We start from the raw sequence: 12,835 nt of genomic DNA on the forward strand, positions 1-12,835 counted from the left end.
CGTCATCGATGGAGGATCCGAGGTACGCTTCGAAGCAGCTTAGCCAGAGATCAAATGTCGCAGTGGCGTCGGCTGCTTGTGGGTCCAGCTCCAGGCGATCAGGCTTGAGTGAAGAATTTATCTTAAAAGTTTAGCTCATTAAATTGATGTGCCATCAATTAACACAAAATGAGTAGTGAACAAAACTGTGGCTTTAATAAGCTAAACAGAAAGTCTCCTGGCCATTGATCCCGAATTGGGGCAGGGCTGGAGGTCAGCCACCTTTTATACTGAGCCCGAGGGGGAGGGGCCACAGGCGGAGCCATCAGGCAGTGGTTTATCACAAACATGTAGTACAGTAACAGTTTACCAAAATACATATAATACACCAACAGTGGTTTACCACAGTCTCACCCCCCCCCCCCCCCCCGGTCTCTCCCTTTCCCTCCCTTTTTCCCCCCTCTCCCGTATACCCCTCCTTTGTCCTTCTTTCCCCTGTTCCTATCCCTGTTTGCTCTCCCGCCTCTGTTGAGTGTTCTCCCCCACCCCATGCCGGGCGCCTTCCCCCCTGTTGGGGGCGTGCTGCGGCCCTGCTTTGTTGCATGTCCCTTGCGCTAGCTTTCCTGCTAGTGCGGTGGCCCCCCTCTCGGGAGTTACTGTCTCACTTCTCCCTTGCCCGGCCTCCGCGGTTTTCTGCCCGCTCTTCCCCCATCCTACCCTGCATTCCTCTCACTTGCTCTCCCTTCTCCTCTACTCTCGTTCCCTCGTGCTGGGGTCTGGTCTCCCACCTGAAGTGGTCCCTCGGGCAGTGGTTTGCTTTTGTTCAGGGTGCCCTCGCCATGGTGGCGTGTTGTTGACCCTTGCCAGGGGCCCCTCATTTCTACCCTAGCTGTTGGTTTTCCAGCCCGTGTTACTCGACAAAATTGTTTGCTTCGGCGGGGGCTATGAAGAAGTATTCTCTTTCTTGGTATGTGACCCAGAGTTTCGCTGGGTACAGATAGCAAAACGCACTTCGTTCTTGTGAAGAGCTGCTTTCGTCCTATTGAATTCGGCCCGTCTCCTGGCCAGGTCTGCCCCAATGTCCTCGTAAATTCTAATGAAGTGTCCTTCCCATTTGCAGGTTCTGTTTTCCCTGTCCCAGCGCAGGATTGTTTCCCTGTCTTGGTACCGGTGCAGTTTAGCTATAACTGCTTTCGGGTGGTCCCCTGCCTTGGGCTTCGGGCGCAGCGACCGGTGTGCTCTGTCCATTTCTGGTGGGTTGGGGAAAGTTTTCCTCCCCACTAAGTTGCCAAGGATCTCGGCCACGTATGCCGTGGGGTTTCTACCCTCGATCCCCTCTGGTAGGCCCAATATCCTGACATTTTGCCTTCTCGAGCGATTTTCCTGATCGTACACTCTGCCCTTCAGGCTCCCCTGTGTTGTGCCCAGTCTCGCAACCTCCTCTCCAAGGCCGTGATCCGGTCGCTCATGTCAGTCGTGGCTTTCTACAGCTCCTTAATGGTTGCCTCTTGAGCTTCCAGTTTCTCCTCTGCTCTGCCCAGGGCGAGCTGCATCTCTACCAGGGCCTTGGCCATTGCTGCCTGCACTGCGGCCTCTATGTTCACTCTGGCCTCTGCCTTGTTTACCTGCTGATGTTCCCTCAGCGGCTTAGCAAAGGCTGCCTTCCAGTTCCAGTTCCCCCCTGGCCCAGGGGGGAAATGCTCCTGCCTGCCCAGTTCTTTTTGTTGCGGCGAACCTTCCGTTCCGCCACTTTGTGCGCTGATTAGCTCATCTGAACGGGCTCGCACATTGCCCCGTCTGCTTTTGGTGCCCATTCTCCCTCTGCTTTTGCTCCGTTCTGGCATTTTTCCCCCCTTTTTTTCCCTCCCTTTTTTTCCTTTCCTTTCCCCCTTTTTTCCCCCTCTTTTTCTTTCCCCCCTTCTCTCCTTTGCCACTTTTTTAAAAAGAAACTTCTTTTCAAGAGAATTTGTTTTTTAACACCAGAAGTGAAAAAAATTCCTTTCTCGCCGCCGGGGGGGGGGGGGGGGGGGGGGGGGGGGGGCTGGATCGCTCCGCTACTGAGCGCGCAGTTCTCCAGCTCTAATGAGCTTTTAGTCCGGGTTTTTCTTCGTCCCCACTCTCTTGTTGCGGGGGGCCCAAACGGGTGAATTTGCGCGCTTCGCTGCAAGTTCTCGGCGAGGAGCGGGGCGCAACTTTGTTCCCCCCCCCCAGGAGCTCCTCCACCCGCGACCGCTCTCTTCCCCCACCGGAAGCCGAAAAATCATGATGATCAATTCTTAATGGTAGCACTTGCCTGTGATGCATTGCTCATTTTTTACATTGTTCTCTGAGGATTGTATTATTTCAGAATTTGATCTGCATGAGTAGCACATTTAAACATTTCCACGTTTCTCCCTGTTTGTAATTTTAGGCTATATTTAGTAGCCCTTTCCAATGGCTTTCCAGGATTCTCCTGGAAGATGTATTGAAGAGTTTACCCAGGTGACTGACAGTACTGGGCATTCTCCTGCTTATTGCACTGTTTACTTGGCAGATATTGAGTATCTGAAGCTTTTATCCGATGCTATAAGTCATGATACTAAGATGCATTACTAGCTGATAGACTCAAGTGTATAATGTCTTGCACAAGGTCATTTTCTGCATGGTATCTAGCTGGGGTAACATGTTAATCGATGCTGAAGTGGTGTTCCACTGCAAACAAACCAATCTTTGAAATGGATCTTTTTACATCTGTATTTTTTTTATCCTTGGTCATTAAGTCTCGACAGACTACAATTTTTATGAGCTCATTTTTCTCACAAGTATCCAGAACTAAATTTGGCCGAACATCTATTTGCACTATTATAAATAATAACTGATATTTGGTGTATTTTTTATTTGTTTATGGGATGTGTGCATCATCGATAGCTAGGCCAGCATTTATTACCCATCCCTAATTTCCCTTGAGAAGGTGGTGGTGAACTATCTTCTTGAACCGCTGCAGTCCATGTAGTGTAGGTACACCCATGGTGTTCTTATATATAATGCCAGCAATAACTGTTCCGTTCACTGATATGTTTGCTCCGAGGTATTCATTGACTTTCAAAAAATGTGGCTTTGCTGTATTTTCCTGTTTAGTTGCTCAGATATGACATTCTCATATCTGAATAGGCTCTCGTTTCCAATTTAAATCATGTCACTGTTTCACTGCTATTGGGGGATTCCAGTCGCCCCCATTTACTTGCCTTTTTTTATTTGCACCGCAAGTGGGTTTAGTCCAGATTTCTGATTGGAGAGCAAGGCTATGGTTGGGCAAATTGATAGAAACACCCACTGTCATTGCTGAGGATGGGGATATTGGTGCAGTTTCCTCCTCTCATTTGCTGTTTAATTGTCCAACACCACGCAGAACTGAATGTAGCATATCTTTGATATGCTATGGTATTTGTAGGATTTCTTAGCTCTATCTATAGCATGCTCCTTTGGCTGCTGTGGATAAGTTCCTCACTTCCTCTACGCCTTTGTGTCCTCCCATGTATTGAGTATCATCTCACACTTCTCTGGGTTGAATTAGATTTGCAACTTTTCTGACCACTTGACAATTCCAGTGATACTTTCCTGCAGTCTAAAACAAAGGGGCTGGTTTAGCACACTGGGCTAAATCGCTATCTTTTAAAGCAGACCAAGGCAGGCCAGCAGCGCGGGTTCAATTCCCGTACCAGCCTCCCGAACAGGTGCTGGAATGTGACGACTAGGGGCTTTTCACAGTAACTTCATTTGAAGCCTACTTGTGACAATAAGCGATTTTCATTTTCAATCCTCCTCATTATCAACCACGCGGTCAATCTTTGTGTCGTCTGCAAACCTCTTGATCATTCCCCCTACAGTTAAGTCAAAATCATTAATATATTCCACAAAAAGCAAGAGACTCAACACCGAGCCCTGTGGAACCCCGCTGGAAACAGCCTTCCATTTGCAAAAACATCCAACAATTATACTTTGTTTCCTGTTACAAAGCCAATTTTGTATCCAGCTTGCTACATTCCCCTGGATCCCATGGTTCACTTTAACCAATCTGCCATGAAGGACCTTATCAAAAGCCTTGCTAAAATCCATGTAGACCATATCAACTGCACTGCCCTCATCAATCCTCCTTGCTACTTGTTCAAAGATTTCAATCAAATTAGTCTGACACGGCCTTATCAAATCCATGCTGACTGTCCTTGATTACTCCATACCTCTCTAAGTGGCAGTTTATCCTGTCTCTCAGAATCGATTCCAATAATTGTTAGGTTGCAGTATTTCCAAGTGCATATCCAAATTGGTGGGATTTAGCAGTAGTAGAAAATTAATTCGCTGACCTTGACCATTTGTGTGAGGTGATTAAAATTATTGCAGCACTGAATCCAGATCCGAGGCCGAGACATCCGTTGTTGTCTGGCACAATGATGAGCTCCCACAAACTTTGTAGAGTTTGTCTGGAGATCCTCCCTATGGATCCTTGTGGATTGGATTGGATTTGTTTATTGTCACGTGTACCGAGGTACAGTGAAAAGTATTTTTCTGCAAGCAGCTCAACAGGTCATTCAGTACATGGGAAGAAAAGGGAATTGAACAGAATTCAAGAAAATACATGAGAATACATAATAGGGCAACACAAGATATACAATACATAAGCATTGGCATCGGATGAAGCAGACAGGGTGTAATGTTAATGAGGACAGTCCATAAAAGGGTCATTTAGGAGTCTGGTGACAGTGGGGAAGAAGCTGTTTTTGAGTCTGTTCGTCCGTGTTCTCAGACTTCTGAATCTCCTGCCCGATGGAAGAAGTTGGAAAAGTGAGTAAGCCGGGTGGGAGGGATCCTTGATTATGCTGCCTGCTTTCCCCCGGCAGCGGGAGGTGTAGATGGAATCAATGGATGGGAGGCAGGTTCGTGTGATGGACTGGGCGTTATTCACGACTCTCTGAAGTTCCTTGCGGTACTGGGCCGAGCAATTGCCATACCAGGCTGTGATGCAGCCCGATAGGATGCTCTCTATAGTGCATCTGTAAAAGTTGGTAAGGGTTAATGTGGACAGGCCAAATTTCCTTAGTTTCCTGAGGAAGTAAAGGCGCTGTTGTGCTTTCTTGGTGATAGCGTCGACATGGGTGGACCAGGATAGATTTTTGGTGATGTGCACCCCTAGGAATTTGAAACTGCTCACTATCTCTACCTCGGCTCCGTTGATGCTGACAGGGGTGTGTACAGTACTATGCTTCCTGAAGTCGATGACCAGCTCTATAGTTTTGCTGGCATTAAGGGAGAGATTGTTGTCGTTGCACCACTCCACTAAGTTCTCTATCTCCCTCCTGTATTCAGACTCGTCGTTGTTCGAGATCCGGCCCACTATGGTCGTATCGTCAGCAAACTTGTAGATGGAGTTGGAACCAAGTTTTGCCACGCAGTCGTGTGTGTACAGGGAGTAGAGTAGGGGGCTAAGTACGCAGCCTTGCGGGGCACCGGTGTTGAGGACTATTGTGGAGGAGGTGTTGGTGTTCATTCTTACTGACTGTGGTCTGTTGGTCAGAAAGTCAAGGATCCAGTTGCAGAGTGGAGAGCCAAGTCCTAGGTTTTGGAGCTTTGATATGAGCTTGGCTGGGATTATGGTGTTGAAGGCGGAGCTGTAGTCAATAAATAAGAGTCTGATGTAGGAGTCCTTGTTTTCGAGATGCTCTAGGGATGAGTGTAGGGCCAGGGAAATGGCGTCTGATGTGGACCGGTTGCGACGGTATGCGAATTGAAGTGGGTCAAGGCGTTCCGGGAGTATGGAGGTGATGCGCTTCATGATCAGCCTCTCAAAGCACTTCATTACAACTGACGTCAGGGTCAGGGTGTGGATCGGGAACCTATCCCCTCCTGTCCACTTCCTAAGGCATTAGAGAGCAACGGAACATGCTTTCTCCCATAATTCAGTGTTCTTCTTGCTCACGTTCTTTTCTGCAGCAGCAGCCAGAATGCATCCTCCCTTTATGAGGTGCAGGGCAGCTTTAAATGGTGCTTGAGTTGCCTAGGCCCCCACATCAGCAGCATGCGGCTTGTGTGTTACTTACATTGGAAACATGGACATAAATTAATGATACATTGCGATTGTTCAGATTCCATACCAGACCCCAACGTTTGTTAAAGTACAAGCCGAGAACCCCAAACAATTTTTCCATTAGTAAGTCTGTGAGGAAAGGATACTTCACGCAGGAGTGATGACTCTAGGTATATTTTGTGCTAAACAAACTTTAATTTAAACACAGAATTAACCATATTAACTTCAAAGAAATAGCTTTACAATCAACGTTCAGTCAAACAGTTCTTAAATACAATGAAAAACCTGAACTTACTATCTACACCTGCAGTGGCACTGTCACTGGACCAGTAATCCAGAGACCCAGACTCATGCTCTGGGCTCCAGGGTTCAGATGGTGAAATTTGAATTCAATAAAGAAAATCTGGAATTAAAAGTCTGAAGGTGACCAGTGTTAAAAACCCATCTGGCTCACTAATGTCCTTTAGGGAAGGAAATCTGTTGTCCTTACCTGGTCTGGCCTACATGTGACTCCAGATCCACAGCAGGGATGGGCAATAAATGCTGGCCCAGCCAGCAACACCCACATCCCAGGAACGAATAAAAAAGAACTGCTATTAATTTCAATTAGGCAACCCAAAACAGTTCAAATGCCACTTATAAATAAAGTTAACAAAACAGGTTACTTGTTTCTCTGTGTAGAGGCTTTAGAGATAGATCCTTTCACAAGCAGATCCAGTAAATCTCTGTATTGTCAGACTCAAATCCTACGGCAAACTACTTTTCAACTTACAATCTTATACCAGACTGCAAAATGACAGACAGACCTAGCTGTATAATTATTGTTTCTAACCATTTCCTTGGTTACAGATAAAGAGCTGGAGAGTCCGTGGAGAGTAGATAATTTACGAGGGATTGTATTTAGTCCTAGCTAAGCTTGCCATGGAACTTAGTGGGTTACTGATGATGTAATTAATGGGAGAAGCTAGGTCTGTCTGTCATTTTGCAGTCTGTTATAAGCTTTTAAGTTGAAAAGTAGTTTGCCATAGGATTTGAGTCTGACTATACAGAGATTTACTTCACTTTTAGGTTTAATGCCTGTGACATGGGTTTCCTGGGGCTCAAAAACCTGGCAGCTGAATGGAGATGAGAATGACTGAACCCTGCAGGTAAGTGATTTCCAGCATTGCTTGTGGGTCAAAAGCAGAAGTGCTTCCTCTGAAGCCCCTCAGCAAGCCTGCTTTCCTCCTTACAGTCAGAAAGTCCCCATACCAGTATTGTGATCAGAAACCACACTGAACCATGATAGCTTCAAAACCCTTCCAATCTCTATCTGACCTGCATTCTTTACCACAAGGATGTCTTCCCTATGATCTCTTCCTCTATTCTCCCCTACTGTTCTCTCTTTAAACCTCCCTCCCCTTGCAATCTCCTCCCGAAATTTCACTCTTTCTGCTCCCAGTTGTGGCCTTCCATCAAAGACCTTCCCACCTGCAAGCTATCCATTCTCTCATTCTTGCTGTTCGCCACTCAAGTCGAAGTAGAGATTGATTACTCTCACACACCAAAATTTTCCGTTCGTGTTCATGATGCAATGGACCCCTTCCTCCCATAAGTAATGGGCCACGTTTCTCAATGCTCAATGTCAGCAATATCATTATAATAAATTAACACATCATTATCAGATCCGTATGCTGGAATTATCCCAACATCAAAAGGTCCACCCACGGCAGCATGATGGCAAAACAGCATGAATCGCGACAGGTCTCCGAAGGCTTGCACCTGGTGAGTTCCCAACGGAGCTCAGGTTAATGCAGCGCTCAGGTGGAGCAGGGTCATGCCTGGGCAGTGCCCTGGCATCAAGCTGGCACTGCCCAGGCATGTGACCCAGGCGCTGCCAGGATAGTGCCTTGTAGAGCCATGGTAGTGTGAGGGAGGTGTTATCGGCACCGGGAAGGTGCACCTGGGTGAATTTGTTTGCTTGCAATGCACAGGGGCGGCCTTCAAAATGGTGCTCTGGATCATCGAGTGTCTAAGTTGATAGTGAGGCAGGTGAAGCAATGGCTGCCCCACCAGTGACACGTCTTGGGACTTGTGACATTGACTTTTCTTTCCAAAGTTCTGTACTGTATGGCGGAGAAATCCACCACAGCTATCGACGGCTTCAATACCACTTTTCCCACCAGCCATTAGCATTTGCTGATATCCACAGGGGAAAATCCTGGCCGCTGCTCTTTCTCTCTTATTCCTGGCAGAAAATAAAATTCTTTAGATAGGATGCGACTTTAGGATAGCAGGGGGGAGGTGAGGGGGCTTGGGATTTGGGTTTATCATAATAATAATCTTTATTAATGTCACAAGTAGACTTAAATTAACACTGCAATGATGTTACTCTGAAAATCCCCCAGTCGCTACACTATATGGGGCTGTTTAGCACAGGGCTAAATCGCTGGCTTTGAAAGCAGACCAAGGCAGGCCAGCAGCACGGTTCAATTCCCGTAACAGCCTCCCCGAACAGGCGCCGGAATGTGGCGACTAGGGGCTTTTCACAGTAACTTCATTTGAAGCCTACTCGTGACAATAAGCGATTTTCATTTCATTTTAATTTACAGCGCCTGTTCAGGTACACAAAGGGAGAATTCAGAATGTCTAATTTACCTAACATTGTCACGTGTACTGAGGTAAAGTTAAAACAGCAAGAAGCTGTTTTTGAACCAGTTAGTGTGTGTTGTCGGACCTTTGTATCCCCTGCCTGAGCTGCTGATCAGGATCGCCTATGTTGCGGGCATTAAATCCAATGACATCCGCCAGCGCTTGCTAGAAGGGGGTATACTCGGCCTCCCAGAGACAGTGCAGCTCTTGAACTCACTGGAAGTGGCTTTCCAGAACATGGAGGCCGACACCTCCGACCACACGACACCCTCGTGGACATCGTGGACGCCACCATCACCGTACTTAGTGCAGCGCAAGCCTGTGTCGCACAGCAGCCTGCCAACTCCGGAAGTCCGAAATGTTACTTTTGCGGCCAGGGTAAGCACCCCAGACAACGCTGCCCTGCATGGAACGCAATTTGCAACGGGTGTGGGAGGAAGGGCCACATCGCCAAAGTCTGCCAGGTCCGACCTGTCCCTAATGTTCCTAGGCCCAGCAGCGCTGCCTGTTGCCTGTCGGGACCGGCCCCATCTGCCACGCCACCCATGGGCGCCGCCATCTTCGCTGCCACCCGCCATGTGCAACCCGTGGGAACCGCCATCTTCGCTGCCATCTTTTTTTTGCAACCGCCACGCATGATCCATGGGGGTCGCCATCTTTGATGCCACCTTCAATGCCATCTGCCACGCACGACCCATGGGGGCCGCCATTGTGGAACCACTCCACCACCTCCCGGGACCCCTGCTCACCCGGTCGTACACTGGCCACTGCTACCTCCAACCGGCCCACCCACTACCTTCCGAAGCTCGCCTCCATCACACTCGACCAGTCTCGACCTCATCATCTCACAAAATCCACAATGACCGTCCGGATCAACGGGCACGAGACGGCCTACCTCTTCGACTCCGGGAGCACAGACAGATTTATCCACCCAGACACGGTAAGGTGCTGCTCGCTCCCAATTTTATCCGTGACCCAGAAAATCTCCCTGGCTTCCGGATCACATTCCGTGGAAATCCGGGGGTACTGTGTCGCGACCCTTTCGGTACAGGATGTAGAGTACACTAACTTTAAGCTCTACGTCCTCCCCCATCTCTGCACTGCCCTAATACTGGGGCTCGACTTTCAGTGCCACCTCCAAAGCCTTACCTTAAAGTTCGGTGGACCCCTGCCCCCCCTCACTGTCTGTAGCCTCGCAACCCTTAAGGTCGCCCCACCCTCGCTTTTCATAACCTCACCCCAGACTGTAAGCCCGTCGCTACTAGGAGCAGGCGATACAGTGCCTGGGACAGGGCCTTTATCAGGTCGGAGGTCCAGCGACTCCTACGAGAGGGAATCATTGAGGCTAGTACCAACCCCTGGAGAGCCCAAGTGGTGGTCGTCAAGACTGGGGAGAAGCACCGGATGGTCATCGACTATAGTCAGACAATCAACTGGTACACGCAGCTCGGTGCATATCCCCTCCCCCGCATATCTGACATGGTCAACCAGATTGCGCAGTATCGTATCTTCTCCACAGTTGACTTGAGGTCCACGTACCACCAGCTCCCTATCCGCCCAGAGGACCGCCAATACACTGCCTTCGAGGCAGATGGCCGCCTCTACCATTTCCTGAGGGTTCCCTTCGGCGTCACCATAAGAACATAAGAACTAGGAGCAGGAGTAGGCCATCTGGCCCCTCGAGCCTGCTCCGCCATTCAATTAGATCATGGCTGATCTTTTGTGGACTCAGCTCCACTTTCCGGCCCGAACACCATAACCCTTAATCCCTTTATTCTTCAAAATACTATCTATCTTTACCTTAAAAACATGTAATGAAGGAGCCTCAACTGCTTCACTGGGCAAGGAATTCCATAGATTCACAACCCTTTGGGTGAAGAAGTTCCTCCTAAACTCAGTCCTAAATCTACTTCGCCTTATTTTGAGGCTATGTCCCCTAGTTCTGCTGTCACCCGCCAGTGGAAAATACCTGCCCGCATCTATCCTATCTATTCCCTTCATAATTTTAAATGTTTCTATAAGATTGCCCCTCATCCTTCTAAATTCCAATGAGTACAGTCCCAGTCTACTCAACCTCTCCTCATAATCCAACCCCTTCAGCTCTGGGATTAATCTAGTGAATCTCCTCTGCACACCCTCCAGCGCCAGTACGTCCTTTCTCAAGTAAGGAGACCAAAACTGAACACAATACTCCAGGTGTGGCCTCACTAACACCTTATACAATTGCAACATAACCTCCCTAGTCTTAAACTCCATCCCTCTAGCAATGAAGGACAAAATTCCATTTGCCTTCTTAATCACCTGTTGCACTTGTAAACCAACCTTCTGTGACTCATGCACTAGCACACCCGGGTCTCTCTGAACAGCGGCATGCTTCAATATTTTATCATTTAAATAATTATCCCGTTTGCTGTTATTCCTACCAAAATGGATAACCTCACATTTGTCAACATTGTATTCCATCTGCCAGACCCTAGTCACCAATGAGGTCTCGGTCTTCCAGCGAGAAATGGACCGATTGGTTGACTAGTAGGGGCCGCGGGCCACGTTCCCGTACTAGTCACCATCTGCGGCCATGACCAGCAGGATCATGACGCAAACCTCCGTCATTTCCACCACACCGCTAAGCTCCTTAACCTCACCGACAATAAGGAGAAATGCGTTTTCCGCACAACCCGCCTAGCCATCCTTGGCTACGTTGTGGAAAACGGAGTCCTAGGATCCGACCCCGACCGCATGCGCCCCCTCCTGGAACTTCCCCTCCCCCACTGCCCCAAAGCCCTGAAGAGATGCCTGGGGTTCTTCTCTTATTATGCCCAGTGGGTTGGCCATGATAAATTGCCCTTAGTGACCAAACAAAAAGGTTAGGAGGGGTTATTTGGTTAGGGGGTTAGGTTTGAAGTGAGGGCTTAAGTGGGTCAGTGCAAACGCGATGGGCCGAATAGCCTCCTTCTGTACAGTATGTTCTAAGTTGTAACAAGAAAGAAATGGGAGGAGGACCTGGGGACTGAAATAGGATGGGGACTCTGGAGCGAAGCACTGCACAGGGTCATCAAAACCTCCACGTGTGCAAGGTTCAGCCTGACACAGTAAAAGTGGTACATAGAGCCCACTTAACAAGAACCCGTATGAGTAGGTTCTTCCGGCCAGGCCAACCACGCCCACATGTTCTGGTCTTGCCCCAGACTTGCAGGGTACTGGACAGCCTTCTTCGAAGCAATGTCCAAAGTGGTGGGGATGAGGGTGGAGCCATGCCTGAAAGTGACGGTCTTCGGGGTTTCAGACCAGCCAGATCTATTCCTGGGAAGGAGGGCGGGCGCCCTTGCCTTTGCCTCCCTGATCGCCCGCCGTAGAATCCTGTTCGGCTGGCGTTCAGCAGCAACACCCAAAGCTGCAGACTGGCTGTCTGACCTCTTGGAAACTCTCCATATGGCGAAAATCAAATTCGCCATCCGAGGGTCAGATGACGGCTTCCACAGAACGTGGGAGCCATTCATGCAATTGTTCCGGGACCTGTTTATGGCCAACGAAGAAGCAGAAGAATAGCCACGTAGCCAAGAATCAGGGGAAAGTAGCCAAAGCATGAGAGGGAAAGAGAGACCGGGAGAGGAGGTGGGGGGGGGGGGGGGGGGGGACAGCTAAACCTAAGAGGAAGGACAGGCAAACCACAGGAGGGGGGAGGGGGCAGAAGCAGTGGGGGGGGGGGGGGGGGGGAGAGAGGGAAGGGACAGGGAAGAAGAGAGGAGAACCAGGGAGGTTGGGGGGAGACAGGGAAATGACAGCCGGAGGAGGGCACAGGATACAATAACAAACTTGGCATCTCCAGGAACAGAGAACAAGGAGAATACAGGCGAAAGATGGGAGGAACACCTGAAGCGGAGGTGAGCGCGAGACGACAACGGCAGCGAGATACGTCCAGGAGAAGCAAATGACAACACCAACACCAAACCCATTTGAATGTTGCCCACTGTAATTGTTTCTCCGGCACCCAAATGTATATTTACCTCCCCAGTCTCCACACCCCTCCATCCCTCCCACAAACAGTCACCTACTTATGTGTTGTAAATAATTTTACCAGTTGTACAGAGTTGCTGCTGTTGAGCTGGTGCACAATACCCTACCAGTTATTCTATTTTATTTTTTATTTTATTTTTTATTATTACTTTT

The sequence above is a fragment of the Scyliorhinus canicula genome, chromosome 14, assembly GCF_902713615.1.
Source record: "Scyliorhinus canicula chromosome 14, sScyCan1.1, whole genome shotgun sequence".
Classification (NCBI taxonomy): Eukaryota; Metazoa; Chordata; class Chondrichthyes; order Carcharhiniformes; family Scyliorhinidae; genus Scyliorhinus; species Scyliorhinus canicula.